Source organism: Castor canadensis, chromosome 5 (assembly GCF_047511655.1).
Source record: "Castor canadensis chromosome 5, mCasCan1.hap1v2, whole genome shotgun sequence".
Taxonomy (NCBI): Eukaryota; Metazoa; Chordata; class Mammalia; order Rodentia; family Castoridae; genus Castor; species Castor canadensis.
Window position 1 is genome coordinate 56,744,617 of NC_133390.1, and position 5,258 is coordinate 56,749,874.

Genomic DNA, 5,258 nt, shown 5'->3' on the forward strand with positions numbered 1-5,258 from the left:
TGAAAGTGAGAATTTAAAGATTTTCTCTATAGTAAACAGACTTTTCTGAGAGTCAGGTGAGAGCAAACAAAATACAAATGCAATAGCTTATAGATTGTCTAAGTTATGTGCTTTTTTGTACTTCTTCTTTTCCTCATTTTTCTAGTTTTGATGAACAGAAGTAGAGATGAGACAAGAGAAAAAAAGGCATCTATGTCTGGTCAGCTCATTGTTTTTCCTCCTTCTCCATCAGGTATTGATTGATTATTTTTAATCAAGGAAGGAGCTTCATCTGGGTTTAATGATAAGTCTTGTGTAGTTTTGGACTCTCACATAGGCAATAATCAATTCTGAAATAGGAAGTGGACCATGTTGGGGTGCCTTGTTTCAACTTTGTTATACTCAACTGAATGTTGTCAAGACATGGGAAGTGACAACCAGAAACCTCAAACAGGGTGGGAGTTCCAACTTCTTGATCCACTGACATTGTTATGTCACTTTCCCTTTCTGTATGTTAGAATCCAAGATCTGACAAGCCCTTTTAGGTGATGTTATTTTAGCTACTATTCTTCTCTGCCATCAAATTAGGCAGTTTATAGAGGTCAATTTGTCACAACTTCCTACTTTATAATCACCACAATCCACAGTAAGAAATATTTCCGCAGCTGTATTATATAAGACATAGCTTACTTTTAAAGTCTAATATTTTTAGCTAGTTTAAATCATGACACTCAGACAAAAATCAAATGAACAAATGTCAAAGAGTTTTATTTAACTCATTAATTAATGAGAAAGTCAGTGAGATGTTATAATGGGTTCAAATAAGAATAAAAACAGACATACATAAGCAATCAGAAGTGCTGAAATGAGCAGATGAAAAACTAGTGAATAGCCACAGGGCAATATTCAATTGCATTCCAGTAGACACAATTTGCTTTCCTCTCTGTGGATAAGAAAACTTTCCATTATTATCAGTTTTCTAGAATTTATAGAGTTGTAAAATAGTTCAAAGACAATAAAATATGGAGATGACCACTAGATAGGACATTCAGTGATACTTTCTGCCTGTTTAAAAATCATTCACATTTCTAAGTGGAGTTTGTGTGATTCTCCCTGAGCTGCAAGACCCTTCTCAATGTAGCTTGGAGCAATTAAGCAATGCTGGTTTGTGCAAGGCAGCAAACAATATCTAATGAAAATGGCTCCTGTGCAAGGGAAGTTTATTGCCACACACTCCAGATCATCAATCAGCTGGTCCATGAGAAGCTGGGGAGAGGAAATAGGAAGAGGTTAGCTTCTGGGGTGAGTTCTCTTAGTGACAACAGAGTATTTGAACAATCAAAGGTCTCCAGATAACATAGGAGGCGGAAACCCTTTGCATCCTGTTGTTCCAGTAGCCTCATCTCAGCAGGATAAGAATCTCCTCCAATGGAATGAAATTTTACCAGTCAGAGCCAGAGGGTGATTATAGGGCAAAGTCAACCAAACTGACAGCTTTAATCCACAACTTTTACAACCGAGACAATTTGAATATGTAAATCATCTCTGACACATCAGTTTCACTGGGATTGTTCCGTCATCCAATTTTAACCACAGTATTTCAAAAACTCTTCAAGCAAGCTTACCAATGTTCAGCTTAAACCATATCCTAAAAACAATGTACTTACAGAACTGCCCAAGATACTGAGCTGACTCTGGAAAGCCTCAAGGAGAAGCATCATGACATTTGTGGTCAGATACAGCAGATCAGGCCTGAGGGGATTGGCAGACTTCTCAGGAACATCTGACCTCTTCGACAGGATAGAAGGCAGAATCCTCATAAAGTATGCCAGGTATTTATTTTGGTAGCACTCTGGGTGCTCACTAGTAATAGCTTCCTCTAGATCATTTTGATTCTAGCTTGACTGAAATAAAACGCCATCCCCTGTCTACTTTGCCTGAATAGAAGTTCTGTGTCTCCAAGAAAGTGCCAGGCAAAGAAAAGATCTTCTATCATTCTGAGACCTGGAAATCTACTTTCCCAGGAAGACACAGCCTCCACAGAAGAGTTGAGCAAGGGCCAGCGTGTAAATATTGGACAACTTCCCAGCAACTCATGAGTCAGGTCATTATTGTGCAGTTTTATCATTTTGTTTGAAGGGAATTCCCAGGATTGCTCAGGTTCATACTCTCTGCAGAAATGCATTCCAAAATAACAAGTTCAGCCACTGTGATTTGGGACTTTCTACCGCTCTACTTTCTGCTATCCACTAATACAAGTAGCTATGTTATATAATTAGAAATACACATTTGCATCTTGCATGTGGTTTGGTACACATTCTCAAATCTATCTGGGAGTTTGATAAGCCATGTGACCATGAGCTAGTCACCGCATGGCTCTGTATGTTGGTGCACTCCTCTGTGAGCTAAGGGAAGAGGGACCAGATGGTCTTTCAACTCCCTCTGACTCTACACACACACTTTCATCTTCAAACTAACTCTGAGCTCCTTTCAAAAGGCTGTCAAGAGCCCAGTGCCTGGCCAAGCTCTTGGAGGAGGATAATACTGCACTTAGTCCAGTTATTCAATTAAAATTAAATATGACTTATATGAGTATTTATTTAAGGCCTGTCTCCCTTGCTAGACAGTTACCTTTAGGGTTATTGACAGGCTGATGTCTTTCTCACCCAGCACCATCTCCCCAACACCTAACACAGTGCCTGGCACACGAGAAGCACTCAGTAAATATGTTGAATAAATGATTAAGGTTGTCATCGGAGACTCGGATTCTTATCTGCTCAACAATGGCACAGAGAAAGCCTGGCTTGGGTAGAACTGGGTGAGTGTCCTGAGCAGCTCTGACTTCAAAGGCAGAGAAGCCTGCAGATAATGGTGACCTTCATCCACAATCTCTTCTGGCAGCAGAGGCAAGAAGGACTTAGAGTCCCCAAGTCCTTCCCAGCAGTGACCTCACACTCTGGAACTGATACTAGTATACATGGACTCTGCAGTACTGTGCTTGCCTGGGTTTTACCTGCAGAAGTTCTGGGTGGGACTAGGTGTGTCAATGCTTACAGATTTTAAAAAATTGATTCAGTATTTATTGTGCAAAGTAAAGGGTTTCATTGTGATATGTCCATATATGCATATTATTACTTTGATCATATTCAGCCCCTCTATTACTCTTTTTTATCACCCCTCTTTCCCTACTTTCAACAAATTTTAGTGTATCTCACTATAACATTTTCATGCACACATACAATGTAGTTCAATCATGTCTACCCCATCACTTTCTCTTTTCTCCTTCCTCTCCAAATAGACCCTCTTTTATAGTCATTTGTTTTTTTATGATCTAGTTTCCACATATGAGAGAAAACATGTGATATTTGTCTTTCTGAGTCTGGATTCTTTTGTTGAACATTATGTTCTCTGGTTCCATCCATTTTCTTGCAAGTGACATAGTTTCATTCTTCTTTATTGCTGAATAATACTCCATTGTGTATATATTTTATTTATCCAGTCTTCTGTTGATGGGTACTAGGTTATTTCTATTACTTGGCTATTATAAATAGTCTTGCAGTAAACATGGATGTACAGGTATTTCTATAATAAGCTGACTGACTCCTTAAGGTATATGCTCCAGAGTAGTATAGCAGGATCATTTGGTACTTCTATTTTTAGCTTTTTGAGGAGCCTCCATAGTGATTTTCATAGTGGTTGCACTAATTTACATCCCCACCACCAGTGTATAAGTGTTCCTTCTTCCCCTCCCTTCTGCCACACATTCTCACTTGTATTTGTTTTTTGTTTTCTTGATAATAACCATTATGACTAGGTTGAGATGGAGTCTCAAAGTTGTTTTGACTACGCGATTTAGGTACTGCCTCTCATGCCTCCCGTGAGGCCCGGGCCTGCCAGACCAACTGATTCACTCACAGTGCTCTCCACTTACCATCTTAATGCTGGGTATTTTCCTGTTGATTCTGATTGCAACTTAAGCAAGTCCAAGCCACTGCAAGGCCACCTATGTGAGGGAATAGTATGGCCTGGAGCCCAATCCAAGTTCTTCCTACCAGTGAGTCTTGCCTGTTATGGAATTTTGCCCAGCTGGAGGAAAGGGACTCTTCAAAGGGTATGATAAAACCAAGCCATTATCCCGAGGAGTACTTTCAATACTTTGCATTACAGGAAGCCCTTTTTTCTTTTTCTTTCTCCTCCTCCTTTTTCCTCCTATTCTGCTTTCTTCTCTTCTTCTTTTAGTGCTAAAGAGCCAAGTGGGCTATATATGCAGGTCATCTGCACATTTATATAAACGTGCAGAATTTGAGCATTTGTGTAAAGTGAGGACTTGCTCTGCTTACCTGTGCTGTGGGTCAGCAGGGCTGGGCTGCCTTTGGAAGATGTACTTCTTCCAGACTCAACTCAGCTAAGAGGGAGAAGCTGGAAGAAGTCTGAAAAGACCCCTCTCTGCATTGTGAGGCAGCAAGTGTGCCTGGCAGGCAGCAGAGAGCAGGCCCTTTATAGACACATGTGTCTTCTTGCCAGCATATGAATTAAGGTATTTTCACTTACTGTGAAGTTAAACTTTAATGACAGTTTTAAGCTTAAAATTTTCTCTTATGGTCTCCACCATAAATATTTTGTTTGGCTTGTGAAATCCGTGGTCTCTACCAGAGAGCACTAATATTGCATACAGAACTTGGTATAACAACAATTGGAGGTCACTCTAGTAGTGTGATTGTGAGGAGGGGTGGCAGAGAGAATTTGGCTATAGTTTGGCCAGCTTACTTTTGTCTCTGGGATTTAAATGGGCTAAACTATCTGGTTAATATATTTTTTTCTTATAAACTCTGTCCATAAATTATGATCAAAGATAGTGTGCACACAAGTAAAGAAGTATGAGAATGAATTCATTTTCTTTCTTTCCTTTGCTGAGTCTATGCTTAGAACTCAACAATCCCAACTCTTGGGGAATATTTGGCCATGTCAACACTCATTTTCAAACATCTAGCAATTTATACACATCACCAGGATAGGATGAAAACAAATGAAATGTGTCTTTTTTGCAAATTGCTGAGTAGAAGACTTATAACAGGTGTCTGTAGGTCATGTTTTCTTTTTAAGTACTTACTCAAAATCTACAAGGAACAGGAAGTATTAGATTTTAACTGTGTGTGTGTGTGTGTGTGTGTGTTTGTGTATGCACACAAATTCTGCAAAGGATGGGGGAGGGTAGGACAAATGATGGCAGAAAGCACTTCTCTTTTAATAATGAGAAACAGAAATGGAAATGATTTGGT

The 5,258-nt window shown here is 39.5% G+C and overlaps 1 long non-coding RNA gene across 1 annotated transcript; it reads right to left on the reverse strand.

Annotated features, from left to right (window-relative positions):
* Positions 1–723: 723 nt before the first annotated feature.
* On the reverse strand, positions 724–4,501 carry LOC141423236 (uncharacterized). The gene is made up of 2 exons (XR_012447930.1): positions 1,647–4,501; positions 724–1,245 (listed from the first exon to the last, which is right to left on the reverse strand). It is a non-coding gene; the product is annotated as an uncharacterized lncRNA (long non-coding RNA).
* Positions 4,502–5,258: the final 757 nt, after the last annotated feature.